At 37.4% G+C, this 24,256-nt stretch overlaps 1 pseudogene; it reads right to left on the bottom strand.

Annotated features, from left to right (window-relative positions):
• Positions 1-720: 720 nt before the first annotated feature.
• On the bottom strand, positions 721-23,150 carry LOC124985703 (sialomucin core protein 24-like; annotated as a pseudogene).
• Between the last annotated feature and the right edge of the window lie 1,106 nt (positions 23,151-24,256).

The raw sequence follows: 24,256 nt of genomic DNA, 5'->3' as shown, positions 1-24,256 counted from the left end.
AAAATGCAGTCACCCATTGTAACATATAATATGTAATAAACATACTTATAATTTGTATGCATGTACTGCTTTGAAATCATATTTTTCTGAACCTAAAGATTCAGTTCCAAAAATGAAGTTACTAAATGTAAAGAATATACTGTAAATTTTGATACATGCTTCAAAATAACCCTTCAAAATGGTTTTTCAAATTCCACTTACAAACAGTTCCAACAATGCATATTAACATCTTTTTCCTCACTTTTGCCAACATGTCAGGCAACTACAAAAATGTCATACTTTTTAATGTGATTAAACTACTTGTTAACAATGGGTACCTCTCTGTTTTGCTACCTTGTTCTGATACTCATGCAAGGATGAATAGCTCTAATGAACACATTAAATTTGATAATCATGAATATAGCCTAATATAGAGTTCACTTTACATGTTAATAATTGTTATGTATGGGGAATATGTGCAGAATCTTACTGATCATGTTTTCTTTCTCCTCAAGAGCAAACTGCTGTTTGCCAGGTTTTGGGCATTAATTCATCACAACTAGCAGTAGCAGCAGCACCATCACATAGCTCTTCTGATGCTTCCATTCCATGATTTCCATGCTTCATGCATTGTTCTTCAACCTTTCAAGAAAGCTTGATATTAAGATATCTGGTACTTTCCAATAAAAGGCATATTTTTTTCCTTGAGATTAGAACCTTACTCATTGAATTGTCATGAATTCAGTAAATAAAAGGTAAATATAGAATGAATATTACACCCTGCACACCCAGGACAAGGACAATTTCTCCAATGAAACTGGCTGCATCAAAGGTAGACTTCCATGCAGGTTGTGAGTTTGGAGCCAAAGTGGGTATTTGTTGCACCTGATGTGATAACTGTGGTGGACTATGTAGAAGAGGAAGGCAGAGTTGTTACTTTAGCTGTAAAATTAGTTGGCACTGAAGTCACAGGAGGCCCAGGACAGAAACCAGTGCTGTTCACCCCACTACAATTAATAATTATTTAGTTATGCACACAGTAGCTCCTATCTTCTTTACATTTTATCCAAAAGCAGACAGTATTACTAATGCTAGCATTGAAACAGGAAGCACAGCTGTTGTGGCTTTCACAGGATTCTGGTGCTGGGGTGGTGATCTGTGAGGCAGACATCACTGGCATCAGGGCTCCCTTGATTGTTGCTAAAGTGGATTGTTCAATCCCTGCTGGGGTCAGAGTTGAGTTCGACTCCACAGACAGCATGCAGACTACAACCAAGCAGGTGGCTGCCCAAAGCAGACAGTGGGAGAACCGAACATAATGTCTTTAGTGCTGGCATCCTTCAGTCAGTTTCATGGGAGGAATTGTCCTTATCTTGGGTGTAAAAACTGTAATTTTCTTTCTTTATAAATTCTGTAAATCTAAAGAATGAAATTATCATACTTTATAGGCAGACCCATTAAATTAACACGAACAAGCAGTTCATTTGTGTAACTCACCAAACCTAAAATACTCTCTTAAAAGAAGTCCCACATGGAAGTCACTATTTCAGGATCTTTAAAATTCCAAAGGATGCATATAGGATATTTCAAAACATCATCCTTAAAAGGAATATTTAAAAAATATTTCAGATAAATCCTTGTGGCTGTCATCTTTTTTTTCAATGGCTGCTGTGGAATTGTTTCTTTCTTGACATGCCAAATGTAACTTTCTGTATGTGATGGAAAATGTTGTCTGGTGCAGACAAACTCCTCTTGGCAGGTTAAGTTTACTTATCTTAAACTCTGAAAGCTTCATTATTTTTATGCTGACTCAAGATGTAATTTAGTGGCCAGAATCAAGAAGTGTGCCAAAATGAGCATCAAATCGGGTGGATTTTTGGCTATCATTTTACAGGTCAAATAAATTTATTAATTTATTAGCACTCAACTGTACCCATAATGTAAGATTTTGTTCTTGATAAGTTATTATTTTTCTACATTAGAAATAAGATGCTACATGGGGAATTGGAGAATTACATTCCAGATTCAAAAGAAATAAATGGAAAGGATACAGACCATTAGTGTGTAACAGGATACTATTCATACTTGCAAACACACCTCGAATCATTGAGAAAACAAAGAAAAGTACCTTAAAAGACAGACTGAAAGGTAGACTGTAACTTAAAATTTGTGTATTTGTTCTTTGATATTAAGGAAGGTAAAAGTCGGTTTGAAATTGTAACTGTTGATATAAGCAGTAGTAAATCTGCTTTTAGATATCATACTGTTAATATTTAAATTAAAAGCACACCTACCTTTTTTTCAGAGCTGAGAAACTAATGCAAATTACTGCCATACAAACTTTGAAAGTCTTCACATATTGAATTTTGCAACATTTTTCTTTGGGCTGTTGAAAAGAATTGGGATAAAATTGATAAACCATTTCCTTTGTGCACACACAAAAAAATCCTAACACTTTGAACCTTGAAAGAATTTATACCAGCTTACCTGAAATGTAACTATTTCATGAGGTAAATAAATTTTAGTGTAAAACCACAAAAATGAAAAGATTTATCCAATTTGTGTACAATGAATCAAAATGCAGTCTGTAAAAATAAAACAAACCTTTTCTTTAAAAAAGATAGAAAAAGAAAGTTTTAGAATCACCTATTAGCTCTTTAAATAAGACAATCATTTTAAGTTTTCAGCTGGCAGATGTGACTAGTATAATTTCAGAAAATCTAAGGATTTTTTTTTTATCAGATTACTATAGATTTTTAATGATAATTGCCCTGGATGAGTAGACTGTACTTCCGCTCCCCTCTCCTTTTCTTTTTTCTTCCTTTGTTCCTATAATACAATGAGCATATATGTTTTTGTTTCTACAGTTTCTTTTAAAGCACTAGTTTTCTAGTTTTAGAGGGCTGTTTCTCCCTTTCCTTTCACACGCTAGATTAGTTCAGAGGCTTTAATCAGCTTAAAATGGGCTTTTGCTTTTCTAAGTCAATCAAGTATTTTTGTTTTTAGGTTCTTCATCCTGTAGTAGCTGAGGTTATTACTTGGTTTTCAATATTTTATAGGGAAATGACAAATGCTTTTGTTCATTTCATAAACCCCAACTTGTATTTAGGTCATTATATTAAAGGGTCTTAAAATGAAGGGTTACTCTTTTTCGTCACTTGTTGTTACAGCTGAAGTTTGTTTGACTTGCACATTTGTACATATACCTAATGTTGCCAAGTGCCTTAATTGTATAGTATTCTTGGGTTTCATGGCTGCTTTTTCAAATTACCAGAACTAGGAGAACTCAGCTGAAATCTCACCTGATGTAGAAGATGCAATTTTTGTGATGATTTTGAACCTCTTTTCAAAATTAACCAGCATTTTATGTAAACAGTTACAGGATATCACCACTATCAACAGCATGAGATAATGCAGTCTGTACTCAGCAGTTTTCTGAAAACATGTCAACTCCTTGTTGAAGAAGCAGTCTGACCGTTCCTTTGCTTTCATGTCCTGCAGCAAGCATAAGGGATATTCTAAAATAGCAGAGATACAACTTCACTTCAGGAACCCTAATGAAGTTATTCAAACAGCTCACCTGATTTATACTCCCTGTTTCATATCTTGCCTGTCCCTGTAACACTGACCATTTGTACATGCTAACAGAAACGAACCTCTGGAAAGCATCAGGGTTCATCTCTGTATAAGAATTCCAGGGATAAAAGGAGAATACAGGAAGTATCTTGATCCACTCAGGTCATACAGTGTAGAATTTACTAATTTAAGGTCTTTTGTTGAACTATGCTAAAGTCATTTATTTGAAACAGGGATGAATTGAAGAATATGATTATCTGCTATTTTCCTAGGTTACTGTGTTATGCTGTAATTCATAGTTGAAAATCAAAGAAATTAAACTGATTTTCAGGATTAAAGTGTAATAGCATTTATAGTATTAAAATAATAATAAAATATTAATGTTAGTATTCCTATGAAAATACAATATTACAATAGTAATGTAATGATAGACTATTATACTGGGCATAGGAGTTCCACTTAATGATGTCGATAAAAGGTACTAAGTTATAATGAATGTTCTTTGATATAAACCTTACAACTACATCTTGTGGATATACCATTTTCCTTTTCCCATCAGGAAATAACTTGGTTGATAGGAAAATTTCCCATGGTAGCACAACTCTCAAGTAAAAACTAACAAGTAAACCCAGTCCTATGTGAATCAAATTTCTATATATTTTCCTTTGTCAAACAACTATGACTTTTATTCAGGGAAGCAAAAGATTAACAAGTTTAGGCTACTTTCCTTAACTCTCCCCATTCAAATAAAAAAGGAGAACATCAAAATATATTAGGTATCCAAAAATGAAAATGGTGAACACCATCAGATAATAGAAAACAACAGTCACATAGAGAAACCCTTTTTCAAGAAAAGCAATTAAAACCAAAAAGCATCCAAATGACAAAATGAGTTTTAACTCTACATTACACTTGATGCAAAATTCTGAAGGCATGGATAAAAGCGAGTTAAAAATGAGATGAAATGATAGGAAATTTAATAAAGAATCAAAAAGCAAACAAATGTTCGTATTTTCAAAGCAAATCAAAATAATATATTTGTTTAGCTAATAGATTGCATACATGATAACAAAACATCACTCTTCATTGTAAAGGAATATGAATCCTGTTATATACTGTCTTTGCTTTGCCCATCCTTAATATTTGGTAACTGATGTTTTATTTTGAAAAACTGTCCTATGCCCTCAACATTATAAGATAATCAATTTCCTCCTACCAATTGAATATGTCCGACTTATGAGTTTCTTACCTCTTTACACCATCAGTAAGGTCAAAAGAAGGAGAAAAGTAAAGGTCTGTATGTTCTCTGATCAACTGCATGTGTAACTGCTCCCCTGTCTATTAAATATTCTGCTATGTGCTCTTTTCCCTTAGAGCAGTAACAGTGGTGGGAGTCTCTCCTACAACAAAAACAAACACTTCAGATTCATCCCATTATTATTTCACAACTGAACTTAAAATTGTATAAATGACCATTTTAAAGGAAAATTATGAGAGAAAACAAATAGTAGCTCTTACTCCTTAGACCACTGCACTTTGACAAGTGCTGCTCCTCCCCTTGGGATTGTCCTTCCATGCCTAGAGTGCCAAAATGAACTCCAGCTGTCTCCACAACTCACTACAAATACTTACTACTCCAAGAACCTTGCATTTATCATGGTACTATAAGGTAATATGATTATTCCACACCTGAACCAAGACCTGCTTGAGGGTAGGGGCTATATCCTTGATGTGGACAGACATGACCCTAGAAACATGGTAATAAATTTTTAAGTATTTCTATTGACTGATTGAGCTAAATTGCTCATCTTCACAGTAGGGTTTCTCATTCTATATTCTGAAGCATATTTTCTTTTCCAGAAGTACTGTCCCCCAACAGAAAGATTTCTTGATTACTGATTTCTGCAGCATTACAAAACTGCATTCTATATCCAATATTAAAGGAATGTCTTTAACTTTGCTTAGTATCTATGGGGTAACACTTTTTGGAGCCAATTACAAATATTTCAGGCATTAAGAGTTTCAAAGAGCTCTAATTTCAGGGAGTTCTTCAATGATAATATAAGTTTCATTCAGGTTAAAAAGAAATTAAATGATTCTCTGTTACTTGTGTTGTCAGGATCCAGAATCTGTCAGTCAGTCCTACTCCAAAAGGATCACACTGAGAATTGGGTCAGGACAATAAACAGATGGTTTTGGTTGCTTATGAGTAAAAGATCTATGGACTTTCTCCTGTTATCAGGGGAAGGATTTCCACATTAACTGCTCTAAACTTCATTATGAAATTATGTTCCTACTTATAAAGATAACTCAGATATACTTATTCATATCTGGTTTTGAAATAATTGTACAGGTTCCATTTTAACTTCCAATTCAAGTCACTTTTCATTTGAGGAGAAATATAAATCAGAAATATAAAAACTACTGGTTTATCATTAGAAATTAACTGTGATCTACATGGATACTTTTTAGCACTATGACAGGCACTAAAGGGACTAGATCACTTGATATTTTAGAGACACTGCTGATGAAAACAATACCATGTAGTTGACAATATCCATAACCTATCTACCTATAACCATAATTATTCTATTGAGGCTTATATATAGCATATTATAATATAAAATTATGCTTTGGAAGAAGAAACTATGTAAAATACCAACTTCAAATTGTGAAACTAATTCAGTTTCAAACTAATTTCTATGAATCATATTCTAATCAAATAAAATAATTTTAAAGTCACTAAATTCCTTATCAAAATACATTATCAAATAGGAGTTGTAAACTTAAACACTTCTAGAGGCATAGTGCTTACATGAGGAAATGTCTATGTAGGTCAACAGGAAACTGGAGAACTCATAGTCATAAGACAAAGGATCTCACTCTGTAACACCCACCAGACAGTAGTGTGTGCTCAAAGGAAGTCGGATACAATTCCTCAGTGGGCTTAATAGTCACATTCTGCATGAGACTACTCAATTTTCAGGCTGACTCAATTCACAGAGAGAAGCTAAATATATGCATAGGCCACATTTGATCCATAGGCCTGGTGTGTAGGTAAGTGTATTTGCAGTGGGTTTGTATCTAATGACTGTGTATGAAGGTACATTTTGGCAGTTAAAATCTGCTCTGTGTCATATCTTTTGTTAACATAAAAATCAGGCCCAAAAATATTCTAAAAAGGACTGGTTTAAGAATTTTACTTCAGTCACTAATTTATACTCTGTTTGCATTCAATACTCCCTGTTAATCAAATTAATAATTAGTTTGCTAGAACTGCTGAAAATGAATTATTAAAAGGATCCCAATGTATATTCTCACTCACTTCAGGGATTGCAGTGTTGAACACTGCCAGGCTGGTCATGCCAGGGTTCTAGGAACTCAAAGAACTTCCTGAGACAGTTTACTGCACAACTCTCACTGAACAAGGATTCATAATTTGCTACTATTCTCATGGAAAAAAAAAAAAAACTCTGCTTGCAACAACATTGGTTGTCAAAACAACCTGGAAGACAAGAAGGATGCATAAAATACTTAAAGCCTCATCCCTACTTATAAAGAGAACATCTATAAGCCCATTTCTAAGTATCTTCTGAATGTAAGGGAATAATTAAAGGTTGGAAGGAAAAGGTTGCTTTTCTGAAAGTTTTAATTCCCAAGCATGGAAGTGGAGAAAGGCAGGTGAAAGTTAGATTACTATTATTAAGATGGAGAGGTTTGGAAAAAGGATCTGATCAATATCCCACTCTTCCGGACATTTCATCAGCTTTGTAAATCTGAGATTTACATGTGACTTGAATGTAGTTAGTGGCTCTTATCTAGGACACTTATCTGAATCAATATAAAATGTATTTAAATGTGAATATCCAGGTCTAATTATATTTACTGAATCTAGATTTTCAGCAGGGAGGCTACATTTGTAAGGTTTCAAAACTTTCCCCCACACACTCTCATCCACAGTTTTATGGGAGAACCTTACAGTCAGAAAACCCCTACTTCAGTGTCAACTCCGGCCCAAAGAAAATTCTCTTTATCACGTGGGGATTGGTTCCCAAGGAAGAAAGGGTAAGATAATCATGTACAGAAAAACCCATAAAAGTTTTCCAGATAGGGGAAGGATGTAAACAATGTAAGTACATTTCATTCTATCAAGACAAAAATGAAAATCTCTCCCTCTTCCAGATTACAGATTTCATAGAAGGCCCCATAGATAGGTTATGAGTAATTCAAAAAGTAAAAGAACCATCAAGGAATCAAGAAATCATGTTACACAGAATGAATGATGGCATTAGGTACTTCGTAATTGTCCACTTTAATCCAGAGGTGTTCTATATCATCTCTCCTTGAAATTAGCCTTAGTGACATGTTTGCAGGCAAGAAAATGCAGGAGCAAATCTGTGATTTCTAAGGCTGCATCACAAAAGTCTTTCAGCTCTGCCCTGCTAGCTCAGATGCTTAGCTTTGGACCCTGGACCAAGGTATACATCCAACTACCTGGAAGAAGTCATGTTATAAGGAAGCCAAGGCCAGGCAAGCAGCCCTGATCAGGCTGCTGTCAACAGAATCAGCTGCTGTCCAGTGCATAGCAGTACCCCTCATCAGACATGTGAACGAAGAGCCTCCATAAGATTCCAGACTCCAGCTGTTAAGTAACCCCAGCCACTAACTCTTGTAACTAAGTCTTCAGTTTGGAGCAGAGAAAAGGCATTACCACTGTGCCCTGATGCAATTCCTGAAGCAGAGTGGGTGAGCATAAACACAGTTTTTGAAGTCACCAAATGTGGGGAGTGTTGTTTTATTCAGCAGTAGCAACTGAATATTTCTCTCTCTCTCTCTCTCTCTCTCTCTCTCTCTCTCTCTCTCTCTCACACACACACACACACACACACACACACACAATAGACATATACAGCTAACTCTGTGACATTCAGTATTAGTTTTACATGTATGAACCTAGCTCAACAATGTCCTAAAGAGGTCTGTAAGAAAGCACTGTCATCTAATGTAACAGCATTTAAGCTTCTGTAAGAAAGTACTGTCATCAAATGTAACAGCCTTTAAAGTACATTAGAGGAGCAAGTTGGTGGGTGAGTCAGGCCACCTGCATCATGGAGGCAGCAGGCGGGCACCCAAACCGCCTTCCTTGCGAAGCTAGGCAGTGGGAAGCCAATCCACCCAACCACCAGACAAAGACAGACACCATCACTGAGCGACCCCACCTGACCACCATGCTGAGGTCTGTTTCCATCATGGAGCAAGCCAGCAGACAAGCCAGCCTGCCTGCATCACAGAGCTAGCCAGAGGCTTCTTTATAGGCTTCTGCAGGCACTTTGAATTATTCCTGAGGGTGTGGTCATGATCATTGGAAGGGCACATCCCTTCCTGAGACACCTACAGGAGACTAGAGGACCTTTAACAACACCCAGGAGTCAAGAAGAGGAGGTATTGAGAGATTCAGGACCAACTCAGAGGCACTGGGTGAGTCTCTCCCACTGGTCAGGCTCCCAAGATGGGGCAGTAGTCCTGAAATGCAGGGAACTTCATGGAGTAGAGTGACCCAGTGAGACTCCCCTGCTGGAGCCAAGTACCCAATCAACCAGGAGCATTGAAGAGGAGGACCACACAGCGAGAGGCTTCGACACAGAGAGAGGGTCCGAGGCCCAGGTGGTAGTTCTGGTCCCCAGGGAACATAGCAGAGGAGGGTCGCTCATCGAGGGAATCCCTGGCAAGCCAGGCTCCCCAGCCAAGGCAGTAGGTTAGGACCCCTGAGAACATTGCAGAGGAGGGTTTCCCATTCCAGGTAGTAGTTCTGGACTGAAGGAAACTTCTTGGAGGAGAGCGGCCCAGTGAAACTTTCCAATGGGTGAGTCTTCCCCACTGGGTGAGGCTTTCCCACCAGGGCAGTAGAACCAGAGACACAGGTCTAGATCAGACGTGCCCCAGTCTGCAGTCTAGTCCCCCTTTGGCTGACCATCAGTCAACAAGTGGAGGCATCTCTGCCCACTGACAGGGAATATACCCCACCTGAAGATCACCACAGTTAGAGGGGTACCTTGCTAGTGGAGCACCACATAATCAAGTTCCTCCAAGACTTTAGGCTACTGAAAGCTAAGAGGTGAGTTATTGAAAATCTACAGAGACAATATTAGTCAATAGCGGAAATCTGCAATATCCCAGAGTTTCACTATTAGAGGGGAAGATACCTGAGCAATATGAGAAAACAAGGGAAGAAAATGTCCCCCAAAAAACTAAATGATATAGCAATAAAATTCAGTGACAGCATGGCAGATGAAATGTCAGAAAAGGAGTTCAGAATGGACATAATTAAAACTATCAGAGAAGGAAATGAAGAGATGAAAAAGCAAATGCAGGCATTGAATGATCACACCAAATGACAGTTAAAAGAGCAAATACAGGAAGCAAAAGATCATTTCAATAAAGAGTTAAGAGATATTGAAAAAAAAAACAAACAGAAATCCTAGAAATGAAGAGGAAAAAAAAAACAAATTAAAAACTCCAGAGAAAGCATAACCAATAGGATAGAAAAACCTGGAAGACAGAACCTCAGATATTGAAGACAAAATATTAAATCTTGAAAACAAAATTGACCAAACAGAGAAGGCGGTAAGAAATAATGAAGAGAATCTACAAGAATTATGGGATGTCAAGAAAAGGCCAAATTTAAGAATAATTGGGATTGAGGAAGGCTTAGAGAAACAAACCAAAGGAATGAATAATCTATTCAATGAAATAATATCAGAAAATTTCCCAAATCTGAAGAATGAAATGGAAAATCAAGTACAAGAGGCTTATAGGACTCTAAATACACAAAATTACAACAGACCCACAGCAAGGCACATTATAATGAAAATAACTGACATACAAAACAAAAACAGAATTTTAAAGGCTGCTAGAGAAAAGAATCAAATTACATTCAGGGGGAAACCAATACAGGTATCAGCAGATTTTTCAATCCAGTCCCTAGAAGCTGGAAGGGCATGGAACAACATTTTTCAAACCCTGAAAGAAAATGGATGCCAACCAAGAATCTTAAACCCAGCAAAACTTACCTTTAGATTTGATGACAAATAAAATCTTTCCATGATAAACAAAAGTTAAAAGAATTTACAAAAATGGCATTACAGAACATTCTCAGCAAAATATTCCATGAGGAAGAGATGAAAAACAATGATGTAAATCAGCAAAGGGAGGAACTACCCTAAAGGAACAGCCAAATAAAGGAGAAACCAAGTCGTGTCAAAAAAAAAGAGCCAAATGACTGGGAATAAAAATAATATCTCAATAATAACCCTGAATGTTAATGCCCTGAACTCATCAATCAAAAGACATAGACTGGCAGATTGGATTCAAAAGAAGGATCCAACAATTTGCTGCCTGCAAGAGACTCATCTCATAGAGATACCCAGAGACTAAAGGTTAAAGGATGGGAAAAAATATACCATGCACATGGACTAAGCAAAAAAGCCAGAGTATCCAACCTCATATCAGATAATGTGGACTTCAAGCCAAAGGTAGTCAGAAGGGATAAAGAAGGATACTTCGTACTGCTTAAGGGAAGCATAAATCAGCAAGACATAACAATCATAAATATCTATGCCCCAAATAGTGGCTCATCCGTATACGTCAAACAAATCCTTCACAATGCCAGAAATAAAATAGACCATAACACAATAATACTAGGTGATTTTAACACACCTCTCTCACCACTGGACAGATCCTCCAAACAAAAATTGAAAAAAGAAACCACAGATCTCAATAACACAATGAATAATTTAGAATTAAAGGACATTTATAGAATATACCATCCAACAAAGTGTGAATACACTTTCTTCTCAGGAGTACATGGATCCTTCTCTAAAATAGACCATATTTCATGCCACAAAGTTAATGTTAGCAAATACAAGAAGATAGAGATAATACCTTGTATTCTATCACATCAAAATGGATTGAAATTAGAAATTAATGACAGTAAAAAAAGAAACTACTCTAACACCTGGAGATTAAATAATATGCTATTGTATGATGAATGAATAACAGAAGACATGAGGAAAGAAATGAAAAAATTCTTAGAGATAAATGAGAACAAAGAAACAACATAACAAAATCTCTGGACACTATGAAAGCAGTTCTTAGAGGAAAATTTATTTCCTGGAGCACATTCAATAAAAGAAGAAAAAAATCAACAAATAAATGAACTAACACTACGGCTCAAAGCCCTAGAAAAAGAAGAAGAGAGCGACACCAAAAGTAGTAGAAGACAGGAAATAGTTAAAATCAGAGTTGAAATCAGCTAAATTGAAACAAAAGAAATAATTGAAAAAATTGACAAAATAAATAGTTGGTTCTTTGAAAAAATAAACAAAATTGATAAATCCTTAGCCACACTAACAAAGAGAAGAAGAGAGAAAAACAAATTACTAAAATTCAGAATGAACAAGGAAATATCACAACAAACACGAGTGAAATACAAAACATAATTAGAAGTTATTTTGAAAAGCCATACTCCAACAAAATAGAAAATCTTGAAGACATCAACAGGTTTCTAGAAACATATGAATTACCTAAATTGAACCAGGAGGACATACACAATTTAAATAGATCAATTTCAAGTAATGAAATAGAAGAAGTCACCAAAAGCCTACCAAGAAAGAAAAGTCTGGGACCAGATGGGTTCTCAGCCGAGTTCTACATAACCTTTAAAGAAGAGCTCATTCCAATACTTCTCAAAGTATTTCATGAAATAGAAGAGGAGGGAACCCTCCCAAACTCATTCTATGATGCCAATATCACTCTGATACCTAAACCAGACAGAGACACATTGAGGAAAGAAAATTTCAGACCAATATCCTTAATGAACATTGATGCAAAAATTCAAAACAAAATTTTAGCAAATCGCACACAAAAATATATTAAAAAGTTAGTGCACCATGATCAAGTGTTCTTATCCCAGGGATGCAAGATTGGTTCAACATCTGGAAAAAATAAATGCAATTCACCATATCATCAGACTTAAATCAAGAATCACATGATTATTTTGATAGATGCAGAAAAAGCATTTGGTAAAGTACAGCATCCCTTCATGCTCAAAACACTAGAAAAAACAGGGATAGTGGGAACATTCCTTAACATTGTAAAGGCCATCTATGCTAAGCCCATGGCCAATATCATTCTAAATGGTGAAAAACTGAATGCATTCCCCCTAAAAACTGGAACAAGAAGGGGATGCCCTCTTTCACCACTTCTATTCAACTTTGTACTTGAAATTCTAGCCAGAGCAATTAGACAGACCATAGAAATTAAAGGGATATGAATAGGAAAAGAAGAACTAAAACTATCCCTGTTTGCTGATGACATGATTATATATTTAGAGGAACCAAGAAATTCCACAAAACTTTTAGATCCCATAAGTGAATTCAGTAAAGTAGCAGGATATAAGATCAAGCTCATAAATCCAAAGCATTCTTTTAAATTTATTTTTATTTTAAACAAATGGGATACATGTTGTTTCTGTTTGTACATGGAGTAACAGCATACCATTTGCATAATCACACATTTATTAGGGTAATGATGTTTGAATCATTCTTCTTTTTTCCTTCCCCCCAACCTCCCACTTCTCCCTCCCTTCTTTTTCCACTATACAGTCCCTCCTTCCTCCATTCTTGGAACCCTCCCACCCCCCATTATGTGTCATCATCTGCTTATCAGTGAGATCATTCATCCTTTGGATTTTTGAGATTGACTTGACTCACTGAGCATGATGTTCTCCAATTTCATTCATTGACCTGCAAATGCCATAATTTTATTATTCTTGATAGCTGAGTAATATTTCATTGTGCATATATATATATATATATATATATATATACATATATATATATCACTGTTTCTTTATTCATTCCTCAATTCAAGGTCATTTAGGTTGGTTAAATACTCTAGCTATTGTGAATTGAGCAGCTATGAACACTGATGTGGCTGTATCTCTGAAGAATGCTTATTTTAAGTCCTTTGGGTATAGGCAGAGGAGTGGGATAGCTGGGTCAAATGGTGGGTCCATTCCAAGTTTTCTAAGGAGTCTCCACACTGCTTTCCAGAGTGGCTGCACTAATTTGCAGCACCACCAGCAATGTATGAGTGTGCCTTTTTCCCCACATCCTCGCCAACACCTATTGTTGCTTGTATTCTTGATAATTGCCATTCAAATTGGGGTGAGGTGGAATCTTAGGGTAGTTTTGATTTGCATTTTTCTTATTACTAAAGACGGTGAACATTTTTTTTATATTTTCTGATTGCTTGTAGATCTTCTGTGAAGTGTCTATTCATTTCCTTAGCCCATTTGTTGATTGGGTTATTTGTATTCTTGGTGTAGAGTTTTTTGAGTTCTTTATAGATTCTAGAAATTAGTGCTCTATCTAAAGTATGAGTGGCAAAGATTTTCTCCCACTCTGTAGGCTCTCTCTTCTCATTGCCGACAGTTTCCTTTGCTGGGAGAAAGCTATTTACTTTGAATATCTGTCCCAATTATTGACTCTTGCTTTTATTTCCTGTGCTATGGGAGTACTGTCAAGGAAGTCTGATCCTAAGCCAACAAGTTGAAGGATTGGACCTACTTTTTCTTCTATAAGATGCAGGGTCTCTGATCTGATTTCAAGGTCCTTGATCCATTGTGTGTTGAATATTGTGCAGGGTGAGAGATAGGGGATTAGTTTCATTCTTTTGCATATGTATTTCCAGTTTTCTCAGCGCCATTTGTTAAAGAGCCTACCTTTCCTCCATTGCATATTTTTGGCACATTGTCTAGTATAAGAAAATTGTATTTATTTGGGTTTGTGTCCATGTCCTCTATTCTGTACCTTTGATCTATGTGTCTATTTTGGTGCCAATACCATGCTGTTTATTACTATTGTTTTGTAGTATATTTCAAGTCCTGGTATTGCAATAGCCCCTGCTTCACTCTTCCTGCTAAGGATTGCTTTAGCTATTCTGGGTTCTTATTCTTCCAGATGAATTTCATAATTTCTTGCTCTATTTCTGTAAGGTACATCATTGGGATTTTAATAGGAATAGCATTGAATCAGTATAGCACTTTTGGTAGTATGGCCATTTTGACAATATTAATTCTGCCTATCCAAGAATATGGGAGATCTTTCAATCTTCTAAGGTCTTCCTCAATTTCTTTCTTTAATGTTTTTTTTAGTTTTAATTGTAGAGATCTTTTACCTCTTTGGTTAGATTGATTCCCAAGTATTTTTTTTTTTTGAGGTTATTGCAAATGGAGTTGTTTTCCTCATTTCTCTTTCAGATGTTTCATCGCTTATTTTAAAAATGCTTTAGATTTGTGCGTGTTGATTTTATAGCCTGCTATTTTGCTGAACTCATTGATGAGGTCTAGAAGTTTTCTGGAGGAGGCTTTGGATCCTCTAAATATAGAATCATGTCATCAGAAAACAGTGACAGCTTATGTTCCTCTTTTCCTATTCGTATCCCTTTAATTTCTTTAGTCTGCCTAATTGCTCTGGCTAGAGATTCGAGGAAAATGTTGAATAGAAGTGGTGAAAGACGACATCCATGTCTTTTTCCCACTTTTAAAGGGAAGGGGTTCAGTTTTTCTACATTAAGAATGATGTTGGTCATGTGCTTAGCATAAATAAATTTACAATGTTCAGGAATGTTCCTACTATCCCTATTTTTTCTAGAGTTTTGAGCATGGAGGGGTGTTGTATTTTGTCAAATGCTTTTTCTGCATCAATTGAAATAACCATATGATTCTTATCCTTAAGTCTATTGACATGATGTATTATGTTTAATGTTTTACAGACGTTAAACCATCCTTGCATTCCAAGGATGAACCCCACTTGATCATGTTGCATGATTTTCTTAATATGTTTTTGGATATGGTTTGCCAGTATTTTGTTAAGGATCTTTGCAACTATATTCATCAAGGATATTGGTCTAAAATTTTCTTTCCTTGATATGTCTTTGCCTGGTTTGGATATGAGGGTGATATTAGCTTCATAGAATGAGTTCGGTAGGGTACCCTCCTTTTCTATTTCCTGGAATACTTTGAGAAGTATTGGACTGAGTTCTTCATTGAAGGTCCAGTAGAACTCGGCTGAAAATCTGTCTGGTCCTGGGATTTTTTGGATTGTAGATTTTTAATGGATTCTCCATTTCATTGCTTGATATTGATCTGTTTAAATTGTGTATGCTCTCTTGGTTCAGTTTGGAAGGAGCATATGTCTCTAGAAATTTGTCAATGTCTTTGGGGTAGTTTCTACTTTGTTGGAATACAGATTTTCAAAGTAGCTTCTCATTATGTTCTGTATCTCAGTAGTGTCTGTCATGATATTTCCTTTTCATCACGAATTTTAGTAATTGAGTCTTCTCTCTCCTTCTCTTTGTTAGTGTTGCTAAGGGTCTATTTTGTTTACTTTCTCAAAGAACCAACTTTTTGTTTTGTCAATTTTTTGAATAGTTTCTTTTGTTTCAATTTCATTGATTTCAGCTCTGATTTTAATTATTTCCTGTCTTCTACTACTTTTGCTATTATTCTGTTCTTCGTTTTCTGGGCTTTGAGCTGTTATGTTAGGTCATTTAGTTGTTTTCATTCTTTTCTAGAATGTGCTCCATGCAATGAATTTTCCTCTCAGAACCACTTTCACAGTGTCCCAGAGATTTTGATATGTTGTATCATCGTTCTCATTGACCTCTAAGAATTTTTTTATCTCCTCCCTGATGTTTTTTGTTATCCATGTTTCATTCAATAGCATATTATTTAGTCTCAAAGTGTTGGAGTAATTTCTGTTTTTTATTTTGTCATTGATTCGTACTCTCAGTCCATTATGATCTGATAGAACACAAGGCAGTATCTCTATTTTTTTTTTTTTTTTTGTATTTCCTAAGGGCTGCTTTCTGGCATAACATATGGTCTACTTTCAAGAAGATTCCATGTGCTGCTGAGAAGAAAGTGAATCCATTCGTTGATGGATGGAATATTCTATATATGTCTATTAAGTCTAGGTTATTGATTGTATTATTGTGTTCTATTGTTTCTTTGGTTGGTTTTTGATTGGAAGATCTATCTAGTGGTGACAGCAGTGCTTTAAAGTCACCCAGAATTATTGTGTTGTGGTCTATTTGATTCCTGAAATTGAGAAGGATTTGTTTGATGTACAGGGATGCACCATTGTTTGGGGCATAAATATTTACTATCGTTATGTCTTCCTGATTTATCGTTCCCTTAAGCAGTATGAAATGTCCTTCTTTATCCCTTCTAACTAACTTTGGCTTGAAGTCCACTTTATCTGATATAAGGATGGAAACCCCTGCGTTTTTACTGAGTCCATGTGTGTGGTAGGTTTTTTCCCATCCTTTCACCTTTAGTCTGTGGATGTCTTTTTCTAGAAAATGAGTCTCTTGTAGGCAGTATATTGTTGGGTCTTTGTTTTTAATCCATTCTGCCAGTCTATGTCTTTTGATTGATGAGTTTAGGCCATTAATGTTCAGGGTTATTATTGAGATATGATTTGTATTCCCAGACTTTTAGCTTATTTTTGGATTTTAAGTTGGCTTGGTTTCTCCTTTGAGTGGTTTTTCTCTAAGGTATTTCCTCCCTTTGCTGACCTCCATTGTTGTTTTTCATTTCCTCCTCATGGAATATTTTGTTGAGAAATATTCTGTAGTGCAGGCTTTCTATTTGTAAATTCTTTTAACTTTTGTTTATCATGGAAGGATTTTATTTCCTCTTCAAATCTGAAGATTAGTTTTGCTGGGTATAGGATCCTTGGTTGGCAATCATGTTCTTTCAGAGCTTGAAATACGTTGTTCCAGGCCCTTCTAGCTTTTAGACTGTGGGTTGAGAAGTTGGCTGCTATCCGAATTGGTCTCCCCTATATGTAATCTGATGATTTTCTCTCGTGGCCTTCAAAGACCCATCTTTATTTTAAATGTTAGGCATTTTCATTATAATGTGCTTTGGTGTGGACCTGTTGTGATTTTGTTCATTTGGTGTTCTGTAAGCCTCTTGTATTGATTTCATTACTCAGTTTTGGGAAATTTTCTGATAGTATGTCATTGACTATGTTGTTCATTCCTTTGGTTTGTATCTCTGTGCCTTCCTCAATCCCAATAATTCTTAAATTTGGTGTTTTCAATATGTCCCATAGTTCTTAGAGATTCTGTTCATGATTTCTTACCATGTGTTCTGTTTGGCAACTTTATTTTCAAGGTTAAGTATTTTGTCTTCATTGTCTGAGGTTCTGTCTTCCAAGTGGTGTAGTCTTTTGGTGAAACTCTCCATTGAGTTTTTATTTGGTTTATTGTTTCCTTCAAGTATTTGTGTTTGTTTTTTTTTTTTTTCTTGAGAATCTCTATCTGTTTGTTGAAATGATCCTTTGCTTCCTGCAGGTATTCTTTCAGCTTATTGGTATTATCATTCATTGCCTGCATTTCCTCTCTTATCTCATCCTTTGCTTTGCGAATCATCTTAATCATGTATAATCTGAAGTCCTTTTTTGACATTTCTTCTAACATACTATCATTGAAGTCTATTAATATAGAATCTAGATTTATTTGGATCATTTTCTTCCCTTTTTTCTTCTTGTTCATGTATCTTCCCCTCTAGCAGTGCAGATCTGGGGTATTGCAGATTTCCCCCTATAGGCTTATAGTGGCCCTATAGGTTTCCAAAACTCTTTCTGACAATGAGCTTCAAGCCTCTAGTAGGCATCTCAGGATGGGTTTTGCCCCACGTAAAGATCGGAGCTACAGCTTCCAGGATTATCCAAGATGGCTGCTTTGGCTTCCAAATGTGTTGGCAAATGGGGAGCTGCAGTTCAGGGTGTGGCCGTGGTCAGCTGGAGGTCCTGGAGTTGGGATGTAGTTGGTGAGGCAGGGGTCCTGGAGGTTGGGTGTGTTTGGTGTGGTTGTGGGATCCTGGAGGCCGATTAAAATCAGTCGGTCTGGGGTCCCAGTGATAGGGCGCAGTCAGTTGGTCTGTGGGTCCTGGTGGCATGGAACAGTCAGTCGACATGAGGGCCCCAGAGGCAGGAAGTGATTGGTCGGGCTGAGGGATGCTGGAGATGGGGCTCAGTCAGTCTGTCCAGGGGTCCTATGTGGTCTGGCTATTGTCTCAAAATGGTGGCAGCCACGTGTAATCAAACCTGCAGGTACTGTCACAGTGAACTTCCAGGCAACAGCAGGCAGCTGGTGCTCCTCTGGTGGTCAGCGATCAGTTTGCTGACTGTTGTCAGATGATCGGGAGGTAAACCTCATGCATTGGGTGATGGATAGGTGTAAGGCAGGCGATGGATAGGCGAGAGGCAGGCAAATGACAGATGAGCAAACTGCACTCAAAAAAGGTATTGATATGCTGGCAGATTGCAGGTAATCACAGCAGACAAATGGGGTAAACAGCAGGGAATCAATAAGCAGCAAAAACTGCCTTATCAAGAAACAGATATCCTCTGCTTGAAACCAGAGTTACGGAGTGACAAGGAACACAGCCTCCCTCTAGTGTGCCATCTTCTTTATTCTCCAAAGCATTTTTATACATAAGTGATGAATCTTCAGAAAGAGAAGTTAGGAAAACGACCCCATTCACAATAGCTTCAAAATAAATAAAACACTTGAGAATCAATCTGACAAAAGAGGTGAAAGACCTCTACAATGAGAACTACAGAACATTACAGAAAGAAATTAAAGAAAATCTTAGAAGATGGAAACATCTCCCATGTTCTTGGATAGGCAGAATTAATATTGTCAAAATGACCATACTACCAAAAGTGCTATACAGATTTAATGCAATTCCAATTAAAATCCCAATGATGTACCTTACAGAAATAGAGCAAGCAATCATGAAATTCATCTAGAAGAATAAGAAACCCAGAATAGCTAAAGCAATCCTTAGCAGGAAGAGTGAAGCAGGGGGTATCGCAATACCACGACTTGAACTCTATTACAAAGCTATAGTAACAAAAATGGCATCGTATTGGTACCAAAATAGACAGGTAGATCAACGTTACAGAATAGAGGACACAGACACAAACCCAAATAAATACAATTTTCTTATACTAGACAAACGTGCCAAAAATATGCAATGGAGAAAAGATAGCCTCTTCAACAAATGGTGCTGGGAAAACTGGAAATCCATATGCAACAGAATGAAACTAATCCCCTATCTCTCACCCTGCACAAAAATCAACTCACAATGCATCAAGAACCTTGAAATTAGACCAGAGACCCTGCATCTTATAGAAGAAAAACTAGGTCCAAATCTTCAACTTGTTGGCTTAGGATCACACTTCCTTAACAGTACTCCCATAGCACAAGAAATAAAAACAAGAATCAATAACTGGGAGAGATTCAAAATAAATAGCTTTCTCTCAGCAAAGGAAACTATCAGTAATTCAAAGAGAGAACCTACAGAATGGGAGAAAAATCTTTGCCATGCATACTTTAGATAGAGCACTAATTTCCAGAATATATAAAGAACTCAAAAAACTCTACACCAAGAATACAAATAACCCAATCAACAAATGGGCTATGGAAATGAACAGACACTTCACAGAAGATCTACAAGTCATTAACAGATATATGAAAAAATGTTCAACATCTCTAGTAATAAGAGAAATGCAAATCAAAACTACCCTAAGATTCCATCTCACCCCAATTTGAATGGCTATTATCAAGAATACTAGCAACAATAGGTTTTGGCGAGGATGTGGGGAATATGGTACACTCATACATTGCTGGTGGGGCTGAAAATTAGTGCAGCTGCTCTGGAAAGCAGTGTGAAGATTCCTTAGAAAACTTGGAATGGACCCACCATTTGACCCAGCTATCCCACTCCTCTGCCTATACCCAACAGACTTAAAATCAGCGTACTACAGCGATACAGCCACAACAATGTTCATACCTGCTCAATTCAGAATAACCAGATTGTGGAACCAACCTAGATGCCCCTCAATTGATGAATGAATAAAGAAATAGTGGTATATATATATGCAATGGAATATTACTCAGCCATAAAAAATAAAATCATTGCATTTGCAGGCCAATGGATGAAATTGGAGAATATCATACTATGTGAGATAAACCAGTCTCAGAAAACTAAAGGACGAATGGTCTTGCAGATAAGTAGATGATGACACATAATGGGGGTGGGAGGGGGACAATGGAGGAAGGAGGGACTCTATAGAGGGATAAGAGGGGTTGGGGGAAGAAAAAAAATAACAGAATGAATCAATAAACTAATACCCTAGGTAAATGTATGGTTACAAAAATGATATGCCTCTACTTCATGTACAAACTAAGAAACAAGATGTATCCCATTTGTTTACAATAAAAATGAATTTAAAATAAAGTGGATTAGAGAAAAAAATAAAAACAGTAACTTTCCCCTCACAGCTTCAATGAGGTATGTGGTACACTGAAGCAGATTCAATGAGAGGTATATTATTCACAATGTCAGGGTAACAGTGATCTTGTAAGAATGTCATCTTTTAATATGAGACCAAAGAACTTTTTATTAACCAGGGCCATTGAAAAACACTTCTCCCAGATTTGGCCTCTGTTCTTTACTGTTCGGTCTCTTTTTGGTATTTCTACACTCCTAGTGTCACTTTTAGATCTGACCCCACCCCATCTCAAATCTAATCCCTGGCCTGACTCAGCCCCAACTTCCCATCAGCCTCTCTTCTTGCAAATCCCATGGTAAACTCAGTACCTTTGACTTGGAGTTGGTAAGTGAATCACAACCTCATTTTTTTTACTACTAAGGATTGAACTAAGGGGCACTCACCCTATTTTGTATTTTATTTAGAGACATGGTTTCACTAAGTTGCTTAGCACCTCCTTTTATGCTGAAGGCTGAAGCTGACTTTGAATTGACCATCCTCCTGCCTAGGTATCCTGAGCTGCAGGATTACACGCACACACCACCATGCCCCACTCACAATCTGTTCTTCATCAAATTGTATCTCCCACCCCACTGTTGTCATGTATGTGACACAGACAGTGCTACCAGCACTCTGAAGTCCCCAGCCAGCTCCCTGTGCATGGTTGCCCATCACCAATCCATCACACAGTCCTGATGATTCTCCCCTCAGAATGTTCCTAGAATCATCCCTCCCCTCTCATTTTACTGCCACATCCAGGCTGCCTCATCCCCACCCATCCAAATCAATGTAATTGACTTTAAGCCACTTTTCTCCCTCTGGTCTCCCCAGTGCACTCTACATTTCACTTCCAGATTAAACTTTCCAAGCCCTACAGGTATTAATTACATCAATCTCTTCTGAGAAGAGAGATTCCTAAGTGTCGTGGCTCCAAGTCAACTCCTTACAAAAGCCTTTGCCATGTTTTCCCTCCTCTGGTCTCAAACACTGAGCCAGTATTGCTCCTCCCAACCCTGATCATGGATCCTTGCCCCTGCTCTGTCTAAACTCCCTCCCTTCACACTCTCTCCTTCACCCTCACCCAGCCCAGAAGTTTCCCTTCCCTCCCAATCTTAACTATGTGCACTCTTCAAAATGTCTCCATGTCATTGCCTTCCACAAGCTCTCTCTTGATTGGGACTCTATATCTCACTCCTCTGGATTCCTTCCCACACATGGTTAGCACCATACTCTTTGTTGTGGAGCCATTTTCTGTTGTATGTTAGCTTGCTAAAAGCTTACCATTAATTCTCCTCTGACCAGATGTGAGCACTAAGACAAGGTCTGTGCTCTATACTTCCCTAAAATTCCTACCAGAGACAGGAAGTGATAAATTAATATCTTACTTTACCAAATACACTGAATACAGTGCAAAGTGCTGGAGCCTGCTAAACTCCTTCCTGCTCCAGGGCCTTTGCCCTGTTTGGAATGCCCCACTCATGATTTTCACCATTAATTCTTTTTTTTTTTCACTCAAGAATGTGTCTTTATTGAAGAATTTGTAAGAAAAAAAGATGGATCCTCTGTAAAAAGAGGAACCATTGCCTCCAAACAGCAGGGAGGAATGAGACCTGGGTGGCTTCCCAGAAGTCGGTGTTTCTGGCATGACTGGCTCCTGTGTCCTGGCAAGCACTACAACATGTCACACACTACAGTTAGCAATTCTTACCCACCCTTCTTCCAACCGTCCACCCTCCACCCCACAAGCCTGGATTCCCGACAGCCATTTGCCAATGGCTTTATGAAGGCTCAGGAATAGATGGGCCAGGCTTCTCTAAATGGGGTCAAAGTAGGTTTTGCTTTGGAATATTCACACAAGAATATAAAATGGTTTGAACTCTTTCTAGGTCAACCAAAGACAATTACATCCAGCCCCTTTGAAGGGAAAGGAAGCAAAGAATTTCCCTTCTGAATGTGCACACTTGTGGGGTAACTGGACTGTATCAGTCTGTTCTTTATTAGCATGGAGAATGGAACAAGATTATAAGAATATATAACGTCTGCGTTAGAGTCACTGAGTTCCAGGGGGCAGAGGGAACCTTTTTGATTCCAACAAATGCTCCTGCTGCCTACCCTCAAGTCCTGAGGATGGTCATTCTTCTCCAGCTGGGAGTTGTCTTCAATCCGCCTGATGAACTTCATCCAGATTTCTGTTACACCATGTCCTTTCAGGGTGTCCTGGCCAAAAGTTTGCCAAGGTCCTGGACCTTGGCAATGGCATCTGCAGTTTCCTGAAAATCATGGCATCTCCCAACCTTTGACCATGCCAAAAAATCTTCAATCAGCCGAACTCCAATGTTATAGTCCATTTTGTCCAGCTGTTTATTCACATCTTCATCATTTTCATAGTCCTTGCATAGCTGGGTGACAAGAGCCTCATAGGTCAAGATGAAGAGCTCAGAGCTCATTTTCTTGCTCTCAATGCCATGGTTCGCCTGCCTCGACATGGTGCCAACGGCCCTGCCCTGCCTCGCCTAGCCACGCTACAGGCCTGCTCTGTGACCCCACAAGCTGGTAGACTCTGTTGCGGCCTTTTGGACTCTAGGACTGATGGCTCCGCCTCACTGCCACCATTAATTCTTATAATTCACATTGCAGCTGAAATGCCACCTCCTCAGGAAAGCCTTCCTCCAACTTTCCATGCTAAAGCTGTCATTCAAACATTATCTCCTAATCATGGTTTTTAATTCACTATGGGGCACACATCACTCCCAAATAGTTCTTCTAGTTATTTTCAATGTGCTTAATTTTCTGTTTTTTTTTTTTCCCCCAAGGTGATCCTAAGCTTGAGGACAACAAAAGCCTTACCTGTCTTGTGTACCACTATATCCTTCACATCAGAACAGTTTCACACTGTCTAGAAGATAGTAGGTGCTCAGTAAATATGTGTTGAGGTGAATAGATGAGAAGTCTTCTATATTCATGCAATAATTTATAAAGGAAAATAGATATATGTGTTAACTATCACATAGCAGGAAGTGAAATTATATATATGTATACATGTATGTATATCTGTATATATACCCATAAATGCATATATAGATACACATATACACACATATGAATGAAAAAGTGAAGAGGAAGACAAGAAGAACAATACAGACAGTGGAAACAGCACACCCAAAAGTCCACATATTTGAGGCAGTATGTCATTTGTAGGAGATAGAAATAATTATAAACTGCATTTTGATCAAAAATGGACCACATAAATGATGATGGTTCCACAAGATTATAACAGAGCTGAAATT

Source organism: Sciurus carolinensis, chromosome 5, assembly GCF_902686445.1.
Source record: "Sciurus carolinensis chromosome 5, mSciCar1.2, whole genome shotgun sequence".
Taxonomy (NCBI): Eukaryota; Metazoa; Chordata; class Mammalia; order Rodentia; family Sciuridae; genus Sciurus; species Sciurus carolinensis.
The sequence above is the reverse complement of the archived record's forward strand: the minus strand, read 5'-3'. Positions and strand labels throughout refer to the sequence as shown.